This window comes from Podarcis raffonei, chromosome 2 (genome assembly GCF_027172205.1).
Source record: "Podarcis raffonei isolate rPodRaf1 chromosome 2, rPodRaf1.pri, whole genome shotgun sequence".
In the NCBI taxonomy this organism is placed as follows: Eukaryota; Metazoa; Chordata; class Lepidosauria; order Squamata; family Lacertidae; genus Podarcis; species Podarcis raffonei.
In genome coordinates, this window is record NC_070603.1 from 94758043 (window position 1) to 94785709 (window position 27667).

Genomic DNA, 27667 nt, shown 5'->3' on the forward strand with positions numbered 1-27667 from the left:
TAACAAATCATATTGTAGGGTTTCTTTTTAAATTTCTGTTGTATTTTATTTCTGCAGCTGGGTTTGTCTTTGAACCAGCATGCCCTCTGCCACACTGGCTTCCCATCTGGGTAATAGTTATTTATATTTAAATATTTTCAGTATTCTCAGCCTCCCTCCCCCAAGAACCTGAGGTGATATGCTTGTGAAGGACCTAGTAGCTCCCAGGGTTAATCCCACATAACTGCTCAATAATCCTGTAGTTTTTAGCAAAATGATTAGATACTTTCATGGATACTTATAAATGGCTATCGGCCATGATAATAAACTTGACTCTCTCCATCCAGAAGCAGCATAGCTTGGCATAGCAAATTCTGGTTATCAAAACCAGGGCCTGGCTGCCTCCCTCATGACCTGCTTGTGAACTTCTAGGATCAATACACTGGTCACTGGTGAAAATATAATACTGGATTAGATGGCATGAGGAAGCCCCAGTGTAAGACTATTTGTTCGTTTAACCCCATAGTGGTGGCATCCGTCTAAGACTGCAGATATCTCTCCAAGATCCTTTGCAACACTTGCTACCTCATCCTTAAACTCAACAATACAGTATTTGTGGTCCTCTGGATATTGCTGAACTCCAACTCCCATCAGCCCCAGCATGACCACAGGTTAAAGATGATATAAGTGCCTTAGGTGGCTGTGTGGCTTCTCTGAGACAAAGCAGGATTTCTGCAAGGTTACATGAGTCAAACCAGGGATCCCTGAAGCACTTTGTAGCAAGTCAACGATCCTTTTAAAAAATAGACAAGTACCTGCTAAAATTGAAAACATGTGACTCAGATTACTGTGTAATGAAAATTTCTGGATCAGATAGAGAAGGGAAAGTGCCTTCTAAATTGACACAGATCTAGGTTATAAAACGGGGAAATGGTTTTATCCCAGTGCTTTGGAGGAAGAAGCAACTTTGCAGGAGGAGAATTTATGGTTCTAGAAGCCAGAAGGGGAAGAGCAGAGGGCGAGCACCTTCATGACTAGTAGCTCAAGTATATAATCACAAGTTAATTACTTCTGGTTTTTTCCACCTCTAAATAAATTTTAAGGGTGCCTAGCTACAATGTGGCATGGTTGTTGTTGTTGTAAAACTAGTGGCACCTCACATATGTCTGCAATTTTCAGACTAGTTGCCCTCAAAACACTAGGGAATATTAAATTGTTCTTTTTCTACACACCATGAAGCTAGAATGGCTACCCTTACAGAAAAAAACACTGGTTTTCCTTCTGGTACTACTACTACTAATTTATTATTTATACCCCGCCCATCTGGCTGGGTTTTCCCAGCCACTCTGGGCGGCTCCCAACAGAATGTTGCTGCTGCCGCTGTTGTGGTTGTTGTTAATAAAGTGATAAAATATCAAACATTAAAAACTTCCCTAAACAGGGCTGCCTTCAGGTGTCTTCTAAAAGTTAGATAGTTGTTTATTTCCTTGACATCTGGTGGGAGGGCGTTCCTTAGGGTGGGCACCACCACAGAGAAAGCCCTCTGCCTGGTTCTTTGTAACCTCACTTCACTCAGGGAGGGAACCACCAGAAGGCCCTCGGTGCTGGACTTCAATGTCCAGGCTGAATGATGGGGGTGGAGATGTTCAAGTATACTGGGTCGGGGCCATTTAGGGCTTTAAAGGTCAACACCAACACTTTGAACTGTGCTCAGAAACGTACTGGGCAAGACGCCTTTGCCCAAAGACATTCAAAAGTGAAGATTTTATAGATGTTTCTTTTTAAAACAAATTGCCCACAAATTGTATGAAACTTAGCAAGCTTTGCCCCCTCTTGAGTGGCTAGTATGCCTACAAATTTCATCCACTTCCTAGCCGTGAAATTAAAGAGACTTGGACAGAGTTAAATTGGGCAGACTATGAAGTACCTCAGATCAAGACAGACTGTTTCCTGAAGCACCGAAGTGGCATCCAAACCCATTCTTGTGCCTGGTGCATATGTCTAATACACACACAGAGGTATGTTAATACTTGTTCTCAACCTCTCTGGTCACACTGGGAAATTTTTAGATGCCAGTTCCATGTGCACATAAGAGCAATCCAATAGTTCTGACTTTATTAATATTCATTGTTTCTCATCTTTAATAGTGCATTGTTGTTTTTAACCTGAGTCAATCGCTACCTGAAAGATAAAGCACATACCGGTAGCCATTATTAGGGTGGAGACATGATGAATGGAAGATATAGCTAGCTGTTTTTTTTCTCCCAGCTACTCACTAATCTCTTTGTCTCGTCTCAGCCTTGATAAAGTTGCTATTTCCCCAGAGAGAAGCTTCTTCCCTCAGCCTTTTCCTATCTAAAGCACAAACACTCTGACATGTCATACTGAAGTCCTTGTTGTGTGTGTGTGTGTGTGTATTCCGAGGCCTTGTTCATAAATCATAAAACTTCATCCAGGATTATAATTACTGTGGGTACTTGGCATGTAAGTGGGTACAGAAAAATTAAGTATTTCATTCTAAATTATTATGGGGAACATGATCTTATTATTTCAATGTATTATTTTGGAGTATCCGAAATCACTTTGGTTAAAAATTCCTTCTTCATAAAAGAAGTTAATTCACAAAGTGAAGTATTTATTCTTGAGCAATACGTGTATCACCAAAGCCTTTCACATGTCCTACATGTCCTACATGACATAAACCTGCCACGACTAACAGAGCAATCCAAACCGTCATTCCCCTCCAGCAGAGTTTTGCAGAGCCACTTTTCCATCCACATCTTGGCTGCTCACAGCAACCATGGTGGATGATGAGGAAGGGAAGATGATTGAGCCAGTTACATCTGCCATTTCCAGGCTGGTGCAGCAACTGGCTTGAGATAGGACCCAATGCTTTATGCTAGCTCCCACTTGATGGGTGGAAAGGGGAAACTGGTGTCGATGGAGTGACTCTTGTGTCACTTCATTGTTGACAGCTGGCAGGAGACTGGATCAATAAGCCAGCAGAGTTGAGCAAGCAGACATTGCAAAAAAACAACAAACCACAGCCTACCATGTTGAATTTGGTTTCTTCTTTAGGGCTGAAATCCAAACTACACTTCCCTGGGAGTAAGTCCAACTGAATTCAGTAGGATTTAGTTCTGAGTAGGCATCATTTAGGACACACTGAGTTTCTAGGATTGTGCTATTAGTCACAAAATAATTCCTGGAAAAACCTGATGGAATATGATGAATCAAAGTGACATCACTGGCTGTAGTCCTGAAACAGAGGCAGTCCTTCTGATAAATGTTCTCTTCACCCAGTGTATACCCAGTCCATCACAATATCTGTTAGCTATCCTATTATCCTTTAGCACCAAACAATTACTATGTTTCTCCCAAGCTCAGCAACACTTCAGAGACCAGCTAACTTGCCAGGGATCTGAATAACAAGAGGAGTACTTTGGCCACCCACAAAAAAGCTTTTACACAAATTTAAGCACAATAATTTGAGGCAGCATAGCATACATTTCCCTTCCATATCTCCATAACAAGTTTGTGCTCCTAAATTAAGAGTAGAAGACATAAAAAAACCACTTCTGCTTCCCCTTGAAGAAAAATTGTGAAGAAAGAATAAATATACACCCATCCCCATTCTTAGCCAGCTCTTCCCAATGATTATTTGTTTTTATTTATTTATAAAATGATAAAACAACGAAATAATAAAAATGGTAACATTACAATAATGGGTTGTATTCAATGCACCACTAACAAGAACATTCTGTTGGCACAAGGATTTCTCCTTGTGCACGAAATGTTCTCACGTTCTCCTTCCCTTGCACACTCCTAAATCTGTGAAGGGCCTTCATCCAATCTTGCAGGCGTGATTTGGGCCTGGCATGGGGCACACAGAGAGGAGAAGGGGGCACAGTCCTCTCACACTAGCACTAATTCTTGCATTAACACATATATTCAGTTGAATACCACCTCATAAATATAAGCAATAGCCCAAGAGCACCATTAATTCCTGACATTAAACACCAGAAAAGACTTGTGTGCACGGATATGGTTGTTGTTTTTTACAAATAACAACATGTCATCACCACTGTCAGTACTCAGAGGGGAGGCGATTCCATAGAAAAGGGGCCACCACAAAGATCATCTCCCAAGTTGCCAGCCTGCAATCAATTGGATGAAGCCTCCAGGAACATAGGTCGTTCCCATACACCGAGTCAGATCATTGTGATCTGTCTGGCTTTGTATTGTCTACACTGACTGGCAGTGTGGCTCCAGGATTTCAGATACATTCCCAGTTCTGGAAATATTGGGTCTTGAACCTGTGACCTTCTGAATGCAAAGCAGATGCTCTATGACTCAGCTACAGCCCTTACAAGTACCGCCACCCTTTGAACTGAGTGGCAATGAGAAGTATGAAAGCCCCTTAGGAAGTCTCATCAGGGAACTCTATCTCAATCTCCCTCTATGCATACATTACCTGCCTCATGGATGAATCAGTTTATACTTGGCTACTGTCACCCCATCTACCAACCAGTAAGATAAGCAGGCTTCACAGAATAACCTCAAGAGAAAGATTGCATCCCTCTATAGAAAGGCGATAACAGCCTTCCCTATTGGCCAGAGTCACCAGCATACCAACACTGGCTGCCAGGTTCACATTGCTTCCTCTGGGAAGAGGGGTGGGACAAACCTGGCCCCAATGAATGCCACGGGTGTGACATTCATTCAGTTAATACATGTAGTATATGAATGAAAGACAGAACTCCATAAATACAGACAAATGCACATCAGGAAGTTCTGCTTGAGACGTGGCTTCCTGATGAGTGTCCATAAGTGTGTCAGGATGTGCACCCTTCATTCATTTGTCTTTGGCGTTGGAAACAGGAGAGCAACACCGGTGAGCTACAGAAAATACAATTTCCATGTACAATTCTGATGGAGTCACTCCAGAAGGTGTCATAACTTCATTATCGCAAGAGGAGGAGATCCAGTTTTGTGGCAATTCTGCAGGAAATCAGTTTGCTCTTGCTCAGTTCAGACAGAGAAGTGCTTAAGTGCTTTCCTTTGGCGTTCCCCTGGCTGTCAGACCCAGCTAGCTAGCAAGCACAAAAGATCCATTGTTTTCTCACAACAGGGAGCTGCTGTTCTATGGCAGTGAAGTCTACCTGCTTACTGGAGTCAAGGGCACCCTTTGACTATTTCACAAAGAGCCACAGCAGATGATGCTGAGGGTTCCCTACGATGCGCTGGCAGTTTTCTTGATGTGGGGGCAGAAGAATGTTTTCTCATTACTACTATAGGCATCAATTGTCTTGCAAAGCATCCGCACGGCCAGCTCTGGGATGAAGTGTGTTTGCAGCTGCGATGAACCATCCCCCCACCACCAACAGCCACATTTAGTAAGTTATTGCAAAGGGCGGCTTGCAGAAACAATGAATTCCTTGATAGAATTCACTGTGTTCAGAACTTGCCTGAAAAATTGCCCTGCTGTTCTGTTGTCTGGAGGAAAATGCCTATACTCTTATTTATATGTGTTGGTTACGAGCAGTAAAGGTAATGCCCTAAAGACTCTGAACGATTAAACAAAGGCAGAAAGTAAATTTGCATTTGTTGCACCATTGAGTCTATGCCATGAATCGGAGTCATGCTGCCTCCTCTTCAGTTCCTTGCTTTGCAATCACACTCATTTTTATTAGAAATTTCTCATTGTGCCTTCAATTTTCTAGAGGGTCAAAGGGTTTGGATCAGTCAGCAGCTGAGGACAGAAAAGTTTTATTAATGTCGACATATTCACTGGGCAGGAGCCTATGTTCTGTCTGACCCAGAGGTTGCCTAGAAAAGAAATATGGGGGAATAGGGTAGTAGCAAAGTTAGCCATGTGAGAAGCTGGACAAATACCCAGTGCAGAAGATGACTGAAAAACACAATGCCTGATACTTATCAGAGTTATGGATGCTTGCAATAGCATATGTGTATACTCAAGTCCAAGCTGATCCCTAGAGTGCCTTTCAGTAGTGGCACCCAGTTATTGAGCAGTATTCCTAGAGTAATTCACCTAATGCCATATTAGTGTTTGCCCACACCACCACCACCAATTAAGCCTTATGTTCTGGTTCTCTTGTCCATTTTTTTAAAAAGCGCTTTAATTATGTTTAAGTTTTAATAGTTTCATGCTGCATTTCAACTCTTCTATTTGTTTTGTATGCTGTCCAGATAACTTGTATTATGGGGCAATTATAAAAATGCAACAAAATAAAGACTTTGCAACCTCAAACACTTCAAAAGAAGTGTTCCACTGTAGATTTGCAGATGACACCAAGCTGGGATGGGTAGCTAATGCCTCGAAAGACAGAATGGGCCCAAGCTAACAAAATGAATTTTCACGGGGACAAATGTAAGGTTCTGCACTCAGACAAAAAGAACCTGGTGCAAAAATACAAGATCGGGGACACCTGGCTTACATGTGTAAAGGATCTAGAGGGCTTGGTGGACCACAAGCTGAACATGAGTCAACAGGGGAGCTCCAAGACAGCAGGAGTGGCCTTGCAGGTGTGTTCACACCTGCAGGTACCAATGTTGTCAACCTGAGTTCTCCTGATAGCACTACCCTGTCCCATCCCAACAAACACATCTCTGTGTTTCATGCATCCCCAATAGTAACACATAGAATTAATCCAGATCCTTGCTCAAAAACTTTGAATGGAACCTGCTATTCAAGTTCTACCTGTCTTTTTTCACTTTCAGCAAAAATGACAGCTCAGATCAGATGCATGTCAAGGAGAAGGATAGCTGCTCCACTGACTCAACTGAAAAATATGATCACTCTTTTTGGAATGACATAGAAATCAGCATCAACAGAATATCATAGAATGTTAAAATTTCAGCAAATTTATAAATATTGCAAAGGCACATGAATCAGCCAGTGTTATGAATAAGGCTAATGTCCTTGAAAGAGAAAACACTTGAGTGAAATATCATTATTATTATTCCAACTAAAGAATGTGAACACAAAGGACAGGATATCATGATTGGGGCCTCCATATTAACAACAACAACTACAAAAACAAAAAATCAAGGAATGAATTAGGAGAGGACAAAAGATGAAGACGGCAGTCTGAGGAACTGGCATCACACATTTGCATTATGAATGCAAGCTATAATTGCAGAGCTGCCACTCAGCTGACAGGATTTTCATATCTTTAAGTATTGTGATGATTCAGTCTTTAATAATTACAGCTGGAAAGTTCTATTGCTTGAAAAGAGAAACTAAAAATGAACTTATCATTTTTCATTGAAATAGTATGGGAAACTAGAATGCAGTAGGAATCCTAATTACCTGAAACCACCGGTTATCTTTGAAAATGATTTCCGCCGCCCCCCCCCTGCTTTTGTCATGTCCTTTTAAAAGACTGGATTATGTGTGAAATACTATTTCATAGGGAGGGGGGATTAAAATATCTCTTTTGAAAAACTCACAATGCCTACATGCAATTATTTATATAAGAAAAGCCCTGTTTTTCTTATGTAACATGTGCAGAGGAGGACAATTAAGATGTTCAAGTGTCTAGAAGCCAAGCCTTATGAGGAACAGTTGAAGGAGATGGATATGTTTAGCCTGGAAAAGAGGAGTAGGCATGATCCTACTCCTACACTGTTCTAGGTTGCATCAACAGAAGTATAGTGTCCAGATCAATGGAAGTAATAGTACCACTCTATTCTGCCTTGGCCAGACCACATCTGGAATACTGTGCCCAATTCTGGGCACCACAATTTAAGAAGGATGTTGACAAGCGGGAACATGTGCAGAGGAAGGCAACCAAGATGGAAGCCAAGCCTTGTGAGGAGCGCTTGAAGGACCTGGGTATGCTTAGCCTGGAAAAGAGGAGACTGAGAGGAGATATGATAGTCATCTTCAAATATTTCAAGGACTGTCACATGGAGGAGGGAGCAAGCTTGTTTCCTCCTGCTCTGGAGGGTAGGACTCGAATCAATGGCTTCAAGCTACAAGATTCTGACTAAACATCAGGAAGAACTTTCTGACAGTAGAGAGGGGCTGTCTCACACTGGATCTGCACAGGTGGCTTTACAAGGGAATTTCAGAACATCTGAAGATCAAGGCCTAATTCCTAAATGCTCATGCAGATATTATGCGGATGATGGCATTTATGTTCAAAGAAACATAAGCACAAAAACGGAATGGCAGGATAGATTATTATATTATACTGAACTGGCCAGATTAACAGAGACAATTAGGGGACAACCCAGACAAGAATTTCAAAAAGAATGGGGGAAATGCAGAGAATACTTTACCAAACAGTGCCCCAAAATATATACCTGGACATGTTTCGATTAATTTCTACAGGAGACTTTGCGGTTTTTGAAGTCATAACTAGGAAAAATTGTAATAATCACATATATAAAAGAAACAGTATACAAGAAATAAATAAGGAGGCCATACACAGGATAAAGGAAGTATTTATGTTATGTTTTCTTTATGTAAGAGGGTAGGAGTTTAATTTTGATAATTAAATTGTCAATAGTGGTAGGTTTGTTTGTATGTATGAGTTGTTGTGGACTATGTTGTAAATAGTTTTTTTTTAAAAAAAGGGGTGGGGGGTGGGGGGTGGGGGGAGAAACATAAGCACTGCCCCGCTCTGTCTTTTTAAATAAGCTTGGAGCTTGTTTAATCTAAGCAACGTGTTGGGATTTAGACTCATTCAGTTGCTCCTGGCTGTTAGGATTTAACATAAAATAAGAACGCATTCAGGGACGCGGGTGGCGCTGTGGGTAAAAGCCTCAGCGCCTAGGGCTTGCCGATCGAAAGGTCAGTGGTTCGAATCCCCGCGGCGGGGTGCGCTCCCGTCGTCTGGTCCCAGCACCTGCCAACCTAGCAGTTCGAAAGCACCCTCGGGTGCAAGTAGATAAATAGGGACCGCTTTCTAGCGGGAAGGTAAACGGCGTTCCGTGTGCTGCGCTGGCTCGCCAGATGCAGCTTGTCATGCTGGCCACGTGACCCGGAAGTGTCTGCGGACAGCGCTGGCCCCCGGCCTCTTGAGTGAGATGGGCGCACAACCCCAGAGTCTGTCAAGACTGGCCCGTACGGGCAGGGGTACCTTTACCTTTTACCTTTAAGAACGCATTCTGGGTTTTGCCCTGGTACCTCTAATCATAGAACTGTAGAGTTGGAAGGGACCCTGAGGATCATCTAGTCCTGCATTCCTGAAATGCAGGAATATGGAGTTTTCCCATACAGGGATCGAACCTGCAACCTTGGCATTATCAGCACCATGCTCTAATCGAATGATTCTGCACCATGAATGAAGGAGGACATGTACTCCAAACCCCCTCCTTCCAGGAGCAGAAGCGCTTTCTTTTCTCAGACAAAAAACACTGGATATACCACCCATTGTTAAATCTTCACACAGGAAACAGCAAAGAGAGAGAGAAATCACTTCAAGAACAAGGATCACAATTTTCTGTTAATATGATTAATAAATATGCCAATAAAACCACCACGGTTGATTGTGTTGCTCTGATCAATGCCCCCCTCATGCTATTCAGGTAAAAAAATAAATTGTACTTCTGATTTTTAATTCAAGAAAATTTATGCTTCTGCTATCAAACCCTGGCCTAATTTCAATAGCCCATTAGAGGAACATTATAAAGAGCCCAAGTTTCCCTATTTATATTATGTCTAATCCTTAATGTCCCACATCCTTGGCAGATTAAGTCAAAGCTTTGTGAAATTTCAAGTTTGCTTTTAAAAAGGGGGGGGGGAGCTTGGGTTGACCAGGAGCTTACAGTCCTCGAACTTTTCTAGACACATCTAATTAAAATCAGATAGGAAAAGCACATGGCTCAGGGTGCAAACTGAGTACGTCACTTACTGAAGGCTCTTGTTAGATTAGGCCTCCCTAGTTTAGATTCTATCCAGATCCCACCTGCTTTTAATCTATTCCGGCAGGGACAGATATTCTTTCCCCAGACCATAGCAGTCATCTATTTAATTTACCAGATTAATATGACAGATGACATAGCCCAAATCTCTGACATGCACACTTGCAAAAATAATTTATAGTACGGTAACTTGTAATGCTGCTGCTAACAAGCATACTTTTAATCTTCCACTTACTCCTGACAAACGGAGCTGTAAAAATGAAAGGAGCCTTGGTGTTAAATGCATTTGGATAAGCAGGAAGAGTTAAAACACATGGCTTTATTTGCTCTATTATCTTAGCCAGTGGCTTGAGGAACTAAGCACATCAATGACCCAAGCAAGTGCTTGTATAATGAGAGGAAATTAGCTTGCCATCCAGAATATTCTCCCCAGCATAGTTGGGACTGCCCCTATTTTCCAAAGACAGTGCCAGATTTACAGAAGTTGTCCCGGTTTCAGATTTGATCCCGGAATATCCCACTTTTCCTTAGGACATCCCTATTTTTATCGGAGAAATGTTGGAGGATATGGAGTTATGCAACTCCGTAGCCAAGGAGATAAATAGCTATGTAACCTTTAGAGGACATCTGAAGGCAGCCCTTTATAGGGAAGTTTGTTTAAAAAATGTTTAATGTTTTACTATGTTTTTATGTAGGTTGGAAGCTGTTCAGAGTGGCTGGGGAAACCCAGTCAGATGGCTTATAAATAATAAATTATTATTAAAAGGTAAAGGTAAAGGGACCCATGACCATTAGGTCCAGTCGTGGCCGACTCTGGGGTTGCGGCGCTCATCTTGCTTCACTGGCTGAGGGAGCAGGCGTACGGCTTCTGGGTCATGTGGCCAGCATGACTAAGCCGCTTCTGGTGAACCAGAGCAGCACACGGAAACGCCGTTTACCTTCCCGCCGCATCAGTACCTATTTATCTACTTGCACTTTGACATGGTTTCGAACTGCTAGGTTGGCAGGAGCAGGGACCGAGCAACGGGAGCTCACCCCTTCGCGGGGATTTGAACCGCCGACCTTCTGATCGGCAAGTCCTAGGCTCTGTGGTATAACCCACAGCGCCACCCACGTCCCACATAAATTATTATTACTAAATAATAAATAAATTACTATATATTATTACTAAATAATAAAATTATTATTAGAATAGGATACCCTTATTTTCATCAGAGAAATGTTGGAAGGTATGCAGTGCTGGTGCTTTTGAATGGGAACATGAACTCAGCTTCCATGCACAGTGGGTCCTGGCTCTCCATATACCCAACATGCAGTATCTGAATGGGGCACTGCATATTGGGTGATTTGATTGCGGCCAGCCACCATACATTGGAGGTGACCATCTCCCATTCAAAAGGATAGTACATTACACTACCCATCCAACACATCTAATCATCCAGGTACTTTGTTGAGATGAGGGCACTTGTGTAAATGAGTGTTGACTGGCAGTAGTCAGCAGGGTTGGACTAGTGGGGGCCCATTGTAAGATCTTCGTTTCCACAGGGCTTTGACTATCAGAAAGGCATGGCTCACTACACAGATCTTCCACAGTTGAAAGACCAAGCCAAACCAATTCATGCCATGGATAAAGGTAAAGGACCCCTGACAGTTAAGTCCAGTCACGAACGACACTGGGGTTGAGGCACTCGTCTCTCTTTAATGGCCGAGGGAGCTGACGTTTGTCCGCAAACAGTTTTTCCAGGTCATGTGGCCAGTATGACTAAGCCGCCTCTGGTGAAACCAGAGCAGTGCACGGAAACACCGTTTACCTTCCCACCGGAGCAGTACCTATTTATCTACTTGCACTTTGACGTGCTTTCGAACTGCTAGGTTGACAGGAGCTGGAACTGAGCAACGGCAGCTCACCCCATCGCGGGGATTTGAACCACTGACCTTCCGATCGCCAAGCCCTAGGCTCAGTGGTTTAGACCACAGCACTACATAGATTTCACATAATCATTTTTAGGTTGAAAGTTCTAATAGGACCAGGCCAGGGGGGTGGGGTGGGATTTGCATGCAAAAGGTCCTAGGTTCAATATATAGCATCCCCAGGTAGGATGCCTGCCTGAAGTCCTGGAAAACTACTGCTGGTCAAAGCACAGTCAATATGGTGTTGGACCGTAGAACTGGGGAGTTCAAATCTCCACTCAGCCATGAAGCTCAATGGGTGGATTTGGGCCAGTCACTGTCTGTCAGCCAATTATGAGACTTAGAGTTGGTATAGAATTGGGGAAGGTGGGAGAGAAAAAACATGTGTACCATCTTGAACTTCATGGAGGAAAGCTGGGGTGTAAATTAATAATAAATAGCACAGAGCAGTGATCTGATAGGAAGCTACATGGTTCTCAGTGTTGCTAACTGCACTGAATAAGCAGCAACTGGTTTTCATTCCTCTGTACTGTCATTTCTTTCGCTTATCTGCTGCTTCTTTATCGCCAGTTTTCTATTGATTAAGACTTATTTCACTTTCCTAGAGTAGTCCCAGTATAATTTAAAACCTATTTCAGTTGCATATTAACAGTGCTAAATATTGACATCAGGCTGGCATTCTCACTGTACTTTTTTCAGCATCTGCTAAAAACCATTTTGATTAGGCAAGCCTACAAATCTATGTACAAGGTTGATGGGTGTTTTAATATATATATATATATTTACCTCATAGTTTAATTATTTTGAGTGTTTTATATACCTGTTTTATGGATGACCATTTTTATCCATTCTTTTTGTAAAACACTTGGAGGTTTTATTTTTACATTCATGTGCTATGCAAAATTTTAAGAAAGAAAGAAAGAAATAATTTTATTTTTAAAATAAATAATACTAGCTAGCTTATCATTTATTCCCCCCCTCCCACAGCCATCCCAGTGTTCATCTCAAAGGAACCAAACAATTCTTTCCACCTGCCTTCACTGAATTCTTTCCATTGCAATATACATTGTGTAGAGCGGCAAAAATAAATTCCTCTGCAAGTGGATAATACATTGCAGTGAACATCAAGATTTATCACACCTCTGCAGAAACCAGAAACTGTCAGGAGTTGCCTCTGTCAATATTTACCCCTTGGGTCAATAAATTCTGACAGTCAATTAAAGTCAGTACGCTCAATTGACAGTACGGCTGCTTGGACTCACCTGAGGTTAGGATTTTGTGAAGTAAGTATCTGCTTATATTGGCTGGAATGATTTTGAATTTAGAATCCCTCTAGCGTAGAGAGAACACCTCTGTTCAATTTGACTAGCATTACAATCCATAAATCCGTTTAACAGTTAGTATTTGCTAACAGTTGGTGGGCAATATGCACGTAACCTGTATGCAAATTGAAGAGCACAAATTTTGCTTTAAAGAGGATGCCTGCCCCCTTTACATCTGCTGCAAAGTAGGTTATTTTACAGTGGTTTTTGCATTCATTTGCATAATAGATTGGTTTCAGACACACGTATTTAGGTTATAAACACCAGCCTTTTAGTGACTAAAAAGATATTAAATGCCATGCAGTCTAGAAATGGCCAAATGTATAAGTAGAATAGACCGATGTAGCTCTGAAGTCCTTAAAACAATGTGAACAGTTTAACTCTTGACTGAGCAGTCTGATTTGCATTAAATCTAAACCATCTAAGAAATGCTACTTTTGCATGGCTATGGACATGGGGATGGACTGCAGCTTCAACCCCCAGCATCTCCAGGTACGACTGATAGAGACTCCAACCGGAAGCCCTGGAGATAGAGACTCCAACCTGAAGCTGCCAATCAGTGTAGACAATACAGTGGTACCTCAGGTCACATAGGCTTCAGGTTACATACGCTTCAGGTTACAGACTCCGCTAACCCAGAAATAATGCTTCAGGTTAAGAACTTTGCTTCAGGATGAGAACAGAAATCATGCTTTGGCGGCGCAGCGGCATGCAGGAGGCCCCATTAGCTAAAGTGGTGCTTCAGGTTAAGAACAGTTTCAGGTTAAGAACGGACCTCCGGAACGAATTAAGTACTTAACCCGAGGTACCACTGTACTGAGCTAGATGAGCCTGTGATCTGACTCGGTATAAATCAACTTCCTTTGCAAGAATCTTTCTTCCAGCTGTGTAATTCTGAACTTCTATAGCAAAGTCGGTTTTCTCAGCCACCGGCCAGCAAATCTCATGCATCTTACAGTCCCTCCTACGCTTCATCTCCCAAGCCTCTGAGGTAATCCTTCGCACTCCCTCAGCCTCTTTTATCATGCCACCCTGGCCTGATAGTTTCCTCACACCTCTTGCCTATCCTGTTGTCATGCTTTGATAGTGGAAAGTGACTGCTGCTCAAGACATTTTGCTGCCTGAGGCAGAACAGCATATAATGTGCAGATACATAGTTAGTTCCTGGGTCCAGAGGATTGGGCTGTTCTTATTCTTATTATGTATTTTGTGGTTTTATATCTTGATTTTATTCTGTGAATCGTCCTGACACCGCCGGGTATAGGGCAGTATATTAATAATACAGTGGTACCTCGGGTTAAGTACTTAATTCGTTCCGGAGGTCCGTACTTAACCTGAAACTGTTCTTAACCTGAAGCACCACTTTAGCTAATGGGGCCTCCTGCTGCTGCCGTGCTGCTGGCGCACAATTTCTGTTCTCATCCTGAAGCAAAGTTCTTAACCCGAGGTAATATTTCTGGGTTAGCGGAGTCTGTAACCTGAAGCGTATGTAACCTGAAGCGTATGTAACCTTAGGTACCACTGTAATAATAATAATAATACTTGAAGAAGGAACTTGCTGAGGGCCTGAAGACTGAGAAGTAAGCAGGGCTCCATGTCTGCATTACTTAAATGAAGTTGTTCATGCATTTCCTATGGTCCTGGTAATGTGCAAGTGTCTACCTTACAGTCTTCACTCTCAGAGGAGCATTGTAGGCATCACTACCTGACACATTTTAAGGAGCTCTGCATGAGGCTGCCCTTGAAGATATTTTGGAAGCTGTAGCTGCCACTAGGGTGCTAGTGAGCAACACCGGCTGGACACATGTTATATCAATTCTTAATGACCTGCACCAGTTGCTGGTGTGCTTCCAAGCCCAATTCAAGGTGCTTTCCAGAATACACACCTGTTTCAGGTTCTGTTAGCACAATTGTTTGTGACACTTGCTTGTGACACTTCCAGGGAGATTTTGACAGTGGTTTCCGTCCCCCCTTCCCTCCCCACCCATGTTCGACTTGAGCAGTAAAGGATGTTTGGCAGCTTGACTTGATTTGAAGTTTAGGGAATAAAAATTTAGCTCTTTCTTACGAAGTGTTCCTGGCTGCAGGTAAAGAATACAATCCTCTCTCCAGTTATATAAAGGAGAGATCATTAAAAGCTGGCAGCATCTGCAGTAAAGCAACTCACAGTTTCTTTCGGAACAGAAACTTTAGACTCTGGACTTTGAGGTCGTACAGGAATTGGGGTGTTCTTTAGACGGAAGTACATATTACTTCAATTGCTTTAAAATGTGATAAGCCAGCCTTGCTGTGTTGGGGTGAAGCCCTGGACTTCTGACCCAGAGTCTTACCCTAATGGCAATACTTAATGCGCCTCTAAATTGTTTCTATTTCTCCAGCCTTGTAAAAACTCTTAAGAGGCCTGTAAGCTCATGTGAGTTTCTGTTTTAATGGAGGGTTTGTTTGTTTACCTGTGCTACTGTACATTTATTTATTCATTCATTCATTCATTCATTCATTCATTCATGGCACATATACCCACCATTTAGCGGAAGGACCATAAGTCAGTGGGAGAGAATCTGTTTTGCATGCAGAAGTCCTCAGGTTCAATCCCTGCCATCTTCAAATGCAGCAAGGACTATCCCCTAGCTGAAGACATGGCTAGTTGCTGCCAGTCAGTGTAAACAATATTGAGCTGGGTGGACCAGTAGTTTGATTCGGTATAAGGCAGCTTCCTATGTTCCCATGTTCCTATTCCCTGCCCCCCAAGTCTCTCAGAACAGCTTGCAAAAATCATTACAAAGACTGGCCCAAGGCTCACAATCCAACATGGCACATGAGGGGGGAAAGAATGGGAAGGAGGAGGGGAAAGCAAACTAAATAAGCAAGTTGTAGCTCTTATAGTACAGTTATTGCCCTTAATAAAAAGCTCCCTGCTCCCCACCAGCACTCTTCCCAGGAACAGAGCAGGCGACAATGCCCAGGCCAGGAGAACAGGGCACCTCCTGCCCCACAGTTCTTCTCTCCCACAGCTGACTTGATGGTAGTTTCAACCCTCACGGGAGGGTTATTAGGATGGGACAGCAATTTTATTTCTTTGCTGACTCCTCCTTCCCGCTGCAGCTTCCCCAGAGAATGCAGCGGATCCTCTGGAGCCATGTGAGGGGTGGTGCTGGGGACTGCATGCGAAGTGGGGATCAGCAATGACTGCCACCCCTTACCACTTCTCCCTCAGAGAGTCTCCACTGCATCAGTTCTTTCAGAGAATGGGAGGAGCTATTTGTGAAGGGCCAAGCTGGTATGCCACACACCACACTTTCTTTTGTTTGCTGCCTTGCTGCCCTGGAAATGCTGACTTGGCCCGGAAGATGTGAGGGTTGTAGCGATACATAATAAATAAATAGATTTCCATCAAGATCATGAATTTAAATGTTGCAATCATGTTGGGAGTTTTCCAAGCGTGTCCTCATTATGGTATGAATATTTCTGTCGCCAGTTGAAACTTCAACTCCAGGCAAATATATCATTAGTGTCAGATAATTTTGGTCACTCAGTATTACCGGCGAATAAAAAAGCAAGATGGTTTTTTATGCATATTTAACATCTGACTTTTTTTAAAAAAATAAATGTATCTGATTAGGGTACCACACTTGAAAAATGTTTTCAGGGAAAGAATGGCAAAATGTTTAATCAAACATGTCTTCAGCCGTGGATTAAGAAGTTATGTTTTCACCCATCAACTTGGCCTGACAAGTAATACAGCAGGATGGCGATAAAAATCAATTACTCAAGTGATATTTATGGCTACTGAATAATACATCTATTATTATTCATTCTCATTCCCACGCAGTCACAAAGAAAATATGGAGTCTGAGAGACAGCTATTAAAACACATTTCCTGCGCAAGAGACCAAAATGATAGGAAGAGTAATGTTTGCTGTCTTAGATTATTTAGAAGGGGAAAGTGTTCCTAAATAGTGTATTACTTTTAAACAATTGTTATTTCCCCCTGTTTTGATATTTTGTTTAACTAGATAAATAGATCACAAAGATCTGTTTTCATCTGGTTCAACTCTTCCTGCAAGCTGTTCAATCTCCATTTCTGTTCAGGTTTAGTGAGCTATAAAAATGCCTACCTGTCACACACACAAATAATAAAAATGCAACCAACAAGTTTCTTCCTAATTAAACCATGAAGGATGCCAACTTGCTTTTTTGCTTTTTAATGAATCAGACAGTGGCATCAAGAGAATGGAAAAATTGGTGAAGAAATACATATGAAACCTGGTTTCTGAGGGTGTTGTATTCTTATTTAGTTTGCTAATAAATGTCTCAAGCATACAGACAAGTTTTGAGTAGGTCTGAACTACTCAATTAGGCACTCAAATGCTGACACAGAAGCATATCAGTCAGAAGAACCTTGTGAAATGCCATTCCCTGTGAATCCCAAAACCTCCCCCACCCAAAAATTAAGTCTGAGAAGGGATGGGCGATGAAATGAAGCAAGGAAGGTGGGGGACAGTGGAAGAATGGCTACCAGAAAGCTGTCACAGTTCAGTCTTTCTGACATTTTATAGAATTGTTGGGGAAAACCTAAGCATTGAAAATGCATGGATAACCAGGCCCACTCTGAATCAAGATGGATGGGTTTGCCATCTCTACTTAGTGAAGGTGCCAAATTCCATGACAGGTGAGTGTCAGAACACTAATTTACATGTATTGGTCCCTTTCAGCCCATTCAAAATTGGTCCCAAATTTCTTCCAAGGTTTTGGCCCTGTTCACACTGAACTTGCTGCATTGCTAGTCCTTCCCTTTCCTGCCATTGCCATGTCCCACACAAACATCCTGGAGGGAATAAGAGTGATGCATCCTCTATGCAGACCTAATGATGTCACTGAACTTTGTAATTATTGGCTCTAGATATGAGTTTGCTCTTGAAGTACAAATCAAAATGTTAGCAGTAGGTAACTGGAAGGACAACAGAGCCAAAGTTTAGAATGGGCTCAGAAATGAAATGACTTCTGGGAGGAAGTAAGTAGTGTAAGTATATAACTGTACCCAATCACATTCCAAATTGAGTTGCAGGAGGGAATTTGCCCATCACTGCTTAAAATAATATAGTTGAACATCTGAAGAAGAAAAATAATGCATAGCAAGGCTCTAAGCATGATTTATTCTGGTTTCTAATTTCCATACAATGTCCCATAAGGAACTTGTGGGTTCCTACTAAAAAAACTTCTCAGCCACAGTCTAGTGAAATTATCCAGGGGAGTTGTGTACACTTCTAAATTATCAGTGCATTATCATCCCTATGTGGAATACATGAAGGGAAGCCAACTAAGTCATGCACAGTCATATCTACTCTGGATATGACTTAGCTGGATACAAGCCAAAGAGAGTACCAATTTTTGCCAAGGAGGGTTTTTCACATGTTTAGAAACTGGAGCCAGAGCACACTTATCGTCTTCCTCTGCTGCATATTCCTGCTATTAGTCTGCTACTATCTACAGTACCTTCCAAGGCCCACCAGTTCTAACAGTGTTGCTGCAGTAGCTTAAGTTTTTTTGACCTGCCACTGCCATTTTAAGTGTAAAGATGAGAATGTTTGTGGTGTTCTAGTGGGGTAGTGAATTTCAAACTGCAAACAGGTTCAAGGGATGAGAATCTGCCCAATCTAGGAGTTTTGAGCTCCATGCAAAACCCAAACTGTTGCCTGTTGACAGTCCCAGAAATGCTGAAAGCACAATATTTAAGAATTGAAATGCAAAGCCTTTGAACTCAGTTTATCACTCTCCCAGGGCTTTCAGTGCACACACATGCATACATATGCTTTGTGCCCTTCTGTTCTTCCACACTCTTTGATCAGTTCGTATTGAAGCAGTCTCTTGTTTAATACATAGGGGTTTGTTATGACCACAGCATGATCACATCAACCCGTAAGAGAGCAGAAATAACATGAAAGAATATAAAAGCCCGCACCTTGACCACATTAACAGCAATGTTTTTAAAAGGCAATAAATAACAAAGGTTTGTTTATGCCATTGGCCATCAGGACTAACCAAAGGGAAAGTATGGCTTTAAAGATTAAATAGGATCTGAAAATATTGGCTGTGGTAACCACTGATTGTCATTGCTCCCTTTTATATTTCCAGTTTGTGTATATTTAAGCTAGATCTGCATTCCCTATAAAACAGTGGGCTCTTTTAAATAGAAAAAAAGAATAGAATCCCTCAGAAGCAATGTGTCTGGTAGTGATATGGCTGTCTGACTTGGTTTGTTTATGATGGTGCTTATTGTCTTACATATGGCTTGTCAGTTCTGTATTCATATGGCCACTGCTTCTCAAACCAAAGTGACCATGCACACTTCTATTTTTTGCCATTTGATGTCTTATTCTTATGTCTTGGTAATGTCACACTTAACAAAGTCTACCCAACACCCATTGGTTTATCCATTTACATGTAAACACTCTAGTTAAGGAGATCCAGATAACACATATCTAGTTAATTAAAGCAAGCACCTATAAACTTTAGAATTATTCCACACACACACACACACACACACACACACACACACACGTACACACATATATGGAATAGTTAAACCCACCTCCATCTAAATTATAATATTGGTTCCATCACTATCCTCCCTGATCAACACAGAATGCTGATTCCTTCAGTGATTAAAAAAAGGGGGGGTTCAACTTAAAATTGGCACTATGCGCAACAAGAGAGGCTAATGAAATGAACCAAGCTTATAGCTCTTTCTTACCTTTGGTTCAAATGCTTAGTCTTCTGGAAAAGCATTAGAAACATGAAGTGTTCAGCATTGCACAAACATTGTACTTGGCCTAACTAGCCAACAGCTGCTGCCGCTAAACAAAACACATTGACTTAGAGGTCTCGTTTTGTTCAACATAACCCACTCCATTCTAAACACATTTCTTTGTGATTCTGCTATTCTGAAAGTAATGGGGCTTAAGGGTATTTAGGATCAAGGTTAGAGGAACCTAGCTATATTAAGTCTCCTTTAATGGGAGCACTTGGAATTCCATCTCTTAAGTCCTTGAAAAGCATGTTGTGCTAGCCAAGATGGCAGACACCACACATGTGGCATGCAATCTCCCTGGCTTGTTGGCAATGCCAAAACCATTTCTCATTCAGTTCCAAAGGCACTTTGGACATCGGGCCAAAAAGGTGATGAATAGCTTCTTTTTTAGCACCCTTCCTCCTGCTCTGAAGAATCGCTAATCCCAATTCATTACAAATAAAAACCTGCTGTATGAGGCATTGTTCTGTTCTGATTCCCAAAACTGGTCCAGTTTTAATTTTGACGTAAAACCATATGGCAATTGTTGGAGAGCAGATGGGCTTTGGTTTGGGCTTCATTGTCTAGGATCCATCGCACACTTGGTTTTCATACCAGGTTTTCTTGGCTTGCTGCTCTTGCGCTAATCTGCTGAAATCATTTTGCCCACTCAGAAGCTGACATTTCGTTTTGTGCCCTGTCGCATTACAGCAAGGCAAGCTGTCAAGGAGGCAGCTTCGTATCGAGCTATTAATTATTTTTTTGCCCATCATATTTCACGTGCCTAATTGTATTTCAGTAAGCGATTCAGCCTGTGTTGAATAAAATCTAAAGCGTTTATTAGTATATAATAGATGCAGAGAGAGCATCCGTCTGACACTACAATCCTAGTACTGAAGGGCTCACAACCCAGTGCCAAAGAAAACATTGCATCAAGCCCATACACACATGCAAATTCCTTTCCAAAAACAACAATTAAGTTGCCTCCAAGTGAGTTGCACAGATAATATGCAGATATGTTTATTTTTCACAAATGTGTTCAGTATATTTAAAAGTCCATTGAAAACCAAAAGTCTCAGAAGTCTGCTTTCAAGCCTACATAATTAACTTCATTGACAGGTGAAATATCCAATATTCAGGCTGGGATGGCCAATGCTTATGTAGTCAAGTCGACACACCACCCAAGGGAGGGATCAGCAAGCTTGAGGAAAGCTAAAGGTAGGGAGTTAATAAGGTAGAGGGAAGCCTCCAAAAGCAGACCAATGGTTTGTTATGTTTAAAGAGGACTTGGACCAGGCAGCCATTTGAATAGTGGAGCCCTTTCATTGAGATTGTCTTTATTCAGATAGAAGGCAAAAAAGTAAAACAGGACACATGGCAAGGGGAAAATGAAGAATGTTGGAGGCGTACAGGACATGGAATTGTGCATAATGGGAGAGGGAATAGCTGACTGGAACAGGAGCATTTTCTCTTGCCACCATCTTTACGACAATGTGTAAGAAGAACCTATTTCTAAACCTGGACTTCCTTTGCTTGATTTCAGTGGCAATTTTCAGTACGTATATGTAAATGAATGTTTGTGAGGAATGGCACAGAGGTCTCAAGCAATTTCAACATGCTCAGGGGTCTGATCTAAAAAGTGTTTGGTTATTTCACTTTGGACCAGCTGCAGAACAGGTTTTGCTGTTCACAAATGCTTTTCTCAATCGTTTTCAACTCAATCACTTAATTATCGTGGAGCTATGTGGAATTTGTGTGGCTTCAAACTGGGGTTCAACCCACATTTAACTATGGTGGGATCCTAAGTGCACTTAACTCGAACTAATTTTGTTTGGAACAAATGCAAAATCCTAAACAAGGTTAGGATTTGAGAAAATGGCTAATACTCCTCCACTGATATACTGTAGCTGAAGCCAGCGGGACTATTTTTGAATATATAGTGCAAGGATCTGCAATGCCTATCAACTTACAGTTAGTCCATATTCACTGGTGCATTCCAAGGGTTCAGATTTTAATTCCAATCTGCTATAAACTCTATTATGATACTATCAAGAGAAAGATTATCTTTAAGAACCAATGCTACCTGTGGATACTTCAATGGTTTAGCCAACACTGTGGCTTGCACCATAAAGGTTGCCCTACCCTATGACTCTCTCTTTGGTTATACTTGCAGGATTTGAATTCAGGGTTCATATCATATCAATGTTTGGAACAGGATTATGCTCTATAGCAGAGGTGAGGTGGCTGTGGTCCTTCAAACATTGATGGACTCCAATTCCCACCAGCCCCAACCAGTATGTAAGGGACATATGGCAGGCTACATGTTCCCCATTCCAATCTATAGTTTAAGATTCAAATTGTGAGCCACTTGTCCTTTAATTGCTAGCCTGTGTTCACTTCCAGCAGGATGTCATATATTAATTTTCACTTTCTTTTCCCAGTTTTCCTAAGCAACAGTCTTCTAAATTAGCCAATTTGCTATGATGAATTTGTTAGAAAATTTTATTATGAATAAACCAAAGCTTATGTGCAACACATGATCTCACAAAAGGCATATTGATGAGCACTGAGAGCTTAAAGCTGTCTTTAAAAAAGCAGAAGGGGTAGCAGAATTCACAAATGCAACCTTCAAGGCTTATGTTATATAAAAAAAATCAATGTTCGGTGCACTAGTTGCTTGCAAAATTAGACTATTAATTCTGTGTAAACTAGCCTATCTGATAAGCGCACTGTGGGGGATTATGGTAGGATCTGCTGTTGCACTAGGCTGCATTAGGAAGAGAGCACTTTAATGAGTTCCCTGGAGAGTCTGCAATGTCTTGCATCTTTGTCTTGAAAAGAACATTTTTACCCCATTTAACTACCACATCTCCAGCCCAACATGCGGATGACACCAATGAAGGAACTATTACAATATATTATCAGAACCAACAAGCATTGTGCTTCTCGATATCAAAGGGATCAAATGCTATTATTGGCATATCAGAAGCTTCAGACATGCTATGGCCTGATTGGGGGGTGGGGCGCGGAATGGTATCATGCACGGTTCAACAGCCAGGAACACAAAGAAGGGGTTATACAGCATATAAATTGGAAATCACTGTATACTGTTGTGCAATCTGTTATTTATAGTAATGAAAATGTTCTGATTTTCTTCTGAGACAGGAAATGGTCCCATTGACCATTATTTGGCTGATGACCCAAGACAGGGCCTTCTCTGTGGTACCTCCCCAATTATGAAATGACCCCCTCCGAGAAGTATGCCAAGCACTAACACTTTTCAGATTTGGGTGCCAGTTAAAAAGGTGTCTGTTTGCCCAGAGATTCATGGGACAGTAATCTGCTGCTGTAAAGGTGTGAGCCTTTCTTTAATCCATTTATAACATAAGCCTGTAATATTCCAGGCTAGAAAAAGAGCTTAAAAACATAATTTTAAGAAGCCAAAAATGGGAAAGTGCTAAAAAGCAGGTGGCATCAGACCTAAAGAGAAAACTTATGTATTGTTTTGCATTTTTTTATTCATGAATTTGGATTGTTTGGGGTTTGCAACACTGGCTCCATCTGCACAAGATCAAGTAAAAATGGTAGAGGTCTATGGAATCACCCAGTAGTATTGTATGGAAGTGAGAGCTGGACCATAAAGAAGGCTGATTGCCAAAGAATTGATGCTTTTGAATTATGGTGTTGGAGGAGACTTTTGAGAGTCCCATGGACTGCAAGAAGATCAAACCTCTCCATTCTGAAGGAAATCAGCCCTGAGTGCTCACTGGAAGGACAGATCGTGAAGCTGAGGCTCCAGTACTTTGGCCACCTCATGAGAAGAGAAGACTCCCTGGAAAAGACCCTGATGTTGGGAAAGATGGAGGGCACAAGGAGAAGGGGACGACAGAGGACAAGGTGGTTGGACAGTGTTCTTGAAGCTACCAGCATGAGTTTGACCAAACTGTGGGAGGCAGTAGAAGACAGGAGTGCCTGGCGTGCTCTGGTCCATGGGTCACGAAGAGTCAGACATGACTAAACGACTAAACAACAAAATGGAATAAAAACTTCAAAAACTGTCTCAGGCAACATATTTTTATAAATCTTGTGCCTCCATCTAGATAATAAATATATGCAATGACAATAAGAAACTAACAGAACAATCAAATACATTGTCTACACACAATACTAAGTCCCATTACTCTCAACTCATTGAATAGAGGACAGCAGCCTTAGGCTACACTTCCTTGGGAGTAAGTTCCATTACACTTAGTGAGATGGACCCTCTGAGTAGACAGTAACATGATAAGTCTGTAAGTCAATGCCTTTTTATCCAATAATTGGCAGCAAAGGTAGATTTGAACTCACTGCATAATTGATGGGGGGAAGGCCCATTAGATACAGTGCATGCTGAGTCAATATGCATAGGATTCTGCTGTTCCTTCTGTCCTCTTATTAGATTGGAATTTGGTGCCAGTTGTCCAATATTTTTCAATAACATCTAGAACCTGTTTGTTCAATAAAACTGTTCAATTTGTTTGATTTGTTTCAAGAGTTGTTTGCTAAAACTTTCAACTGATTTCTGAAAACTCATTACTTTTATTTATACATTACAGTTTTAGCGACATGCTTACCTACCTTTCTTTGTCCATGATGAAGGGCCTGAAGTGGGCATTTCTGGAGGATATGCTACCGCTATTTTGGTTTTATTATTATTATTTATTAAAACCATAAAGGGGGAAAAACCTTTTGACCTGCTCTTCAGATCTTGGTAGTAATTCTTTTCTTGGTAACTATCGCTAAGTATTTTCACTGACGAGGGGGAATATTTACCACAGACACACCGCCTGCAATTGTGAAAATGTGCTAGCTCATACGGTGTCTTATATCACTAGGTTTGCTAACCTTTGCAACATCTCTATGGTTAGTCATCCTTTCAACTATCAAGATGTCACAGGTCATCTAAGGCATAAGTGATACTCTGCTTTTCTGAGTCCCAAGTCTACTCTGTAAATAGCCTTAATATTCTTACCCAACGGACCAAGTATTTCCTTCAGCAGACTAATTGGTTCCCATCCCCTGCTAAGCACCAACCATATCACTGCTATAGGCCAATCTAATCATTAGCTGAGTGGCAATCTGCAAGAGGATTTTCCATCTTTTTAATCTCCATGCCTCCTCAAGAGAGAAGGCCTATTACCGACAAAATACTATCAGAGGCCTCTCTTTGATTTCTCCCTTACTATACAACTAGGTAAGAGATTTTTTTTTTTTTTAAAAAGAGTCAAAAACATTGCAATATCCCCCTAGGGAAGAAGGACAAAAGGGGATGGTTGGTCAAGGTCAGCATAGAGGAAATTATGGGAATTGGAGATAGGACCATGTTACTTACTCAGCGAGAGTTCTGGCAACAGTATGCAGCATCCCTTATGACTTATGTTGTCAATTTTGGAGGGAATTTCTAGTCTTTCATTTCAAACATGAAACCATCCTTGTGCCAAAGTGTGCCCAGGGGCAAGCCTTTTTCCAGAACACTCCAGTACACTTTAAGAATGAGTCATCAGCTGATCTATATATTAAAGCTGGCAGGCTCCTTGGGTGGTTTCAGTGCTGGAGATCTCCACCCTTCTTGAGCATGATGTTACCTGCACACCTGTCCTCTTTGGAATCTAATACAATTTAAGTGTGTGGTAGAATGGCACTTTAAAAACCAACAGCAGACACCACTATGAGAATTAAAAGGATGTATATATTTATTATTCTTAATACTGCTACTGGCTATCAACAGCAGCTCTCTTCCTATAGGAAGATGTGTGTTGTCCGTTCAGTTTCCTTAAAGCGATCCTGCATGAAGTGTGCAGGTCTACTGCCTTTTCCAAAGACCCTCAAGATGTTTTGCAGCTCATTCTGAAACAGTTTAATTGCACAGTTTCAGGTGGGGTTTTTTATGTTTTCATGACTGGCTTTGTGTACCACCTTCTGAGGACTCAAGTTCTAAAATGCAGGTTATAATTTTTTAGAATAATAAATAAATATTTGACCTTTATAAATGTGTGCAACAGGGTCTTTACAAACATCACAGAAGCCCCCGCTCAAATAAAGCCATAAAGGAGTCCCCATTTACATGAAGGAACACAGGGTAGGGTCTTGTATACACCATCAGGAGTTTTACCAATGATGGAATGCCCTCTGTCAGGGGTTGCCAACCATTTTTGGAAATAGCTACCATAGGGGGACTTGGCATAACACAAAATTTGAGAGAAAGCTACTCCTGACAACTTTATACTTTCCATAGGAAGCTAGCTACGTCCTGCTAATTCTGATTGCGAATATTACACAATATTGCTTTTACACACACACACACATACGAACACACAAATTGATGCTGTTGCTATCTAATACCAAAAGGGAGCATCCCTCAGAACCAGGAAAAATATACAATGTGGCCTCACTCCAATGCCAGGTGAACCAAGCTAGAATAAAAGTACCTGATGGGAACAAACTGTGGGAGTTAAGGGTTGGAAATTTAACACGTTTCTACCATGTACCTCTTTTGCTCATAAAACTGGTAACCTGCAATCCCATCAAATACATCAGAAATGGGGGATTGTGGACTTCAGTTGCTGTTGGCCTTCAATTCCCATTATCCCTGACAATCAGCAATACCAACTGGGAATGGTGGAAGTTGGAGTTCAACTGCATCTGGAGGCCCAGAGGGACCCTTATATACATGATTGGGATTCAGCACTTCTTTAAGTCTGGTTTGACCCTGAGGATGAACTCTGGTCTGTATGCCCAGTCCCAAGAACTTCTTCATCAGCTGACACTTACTTGCCTGGGCAGACATACCAAGCAATAAAAGTGTCACAAGTATTCCTGTCATGTCTCCTCAGAAAAGTTTGTCAGTAACTAGGTCATTGTTGCAAATACTGCCACACTGATGTGCCATGATTCCATTTAGCAAGAAAGTCTTTTCCCATGACAATACTTCTCACAGGAGCCACATTTCAAAAGACCAAGCCTAAGTAATTGCCAGGAAAATAATCAAAAGCAACTAATCAGCCCGCAGCAATAAAAAATGGGTGTTGTACATGCTTAAAGGTGTGCTCTCAACAAGATGGATGGGCCAACCTTATCCACTCAAAATTTAAACAGGGATAAAAAATGCATGTGCTCAGATGAGATGTAAAAATTTCATGCACCTACATATCAAGCTTTTTCATTTTCTGTTTGTTTTCCTTTCCATCATGTTGGATGCTGCCAGCACTCCGATTACTTTCTGGAAAGATAAGCTAATATCATATGCATGAGCCCAGGCAGGAGCCATGCTGCCGAAGACTGCACAAAATGATTTTAAAGAAATATAAGCTTCCTGAAGGTCTTGGTTTCTGCTCCTGTAACTATTTTTCTTCTAAGAACAGCAGTGACTCTTCTCAACCTTATGCATATTCAGCTACCTAAGCCAATGCATCTTAAGCTGTGCTTGTCAACAGGATACTTTCAAGGTGTCTGATTGACACTGATAAAAAAATAAGAAGACGAAAACTATGGCCTAAGAATAAAGACTCAATTCAGAGATTATAGCTAGGATGGAAGTACTTTTAAACAGTTTATTTCAAAGCATGTACAACACCTCCCCTTTAGATTTCATTGGGGAGGGAGAGTCACACAGTTGTGGCTCAATCTCTTTTCCACTTTATGGAGATATATATGGAGATCTTTCTGACCAAGAAGAAAGTTCACATAGTTCCATAAGAAACAGCTACTACAACAGGCCACAAATTAACAGGAGTCT

The 27667-nt window shown here is 41.4% G+C and overlaps 1 protein-coding gene across 4 annotated transcripts in view; it reads right to left on the minus strand.

The window, feature by feature from the left end:
- The window catches only part of CHL1 (cell adhesion molecule L1 like), a 209196-nt gene that overhangs the window by 163383 nt on the left and 18146 nt on the right, over positions 1-27667 (minus strand). The window lies entirely within an intron of this gene.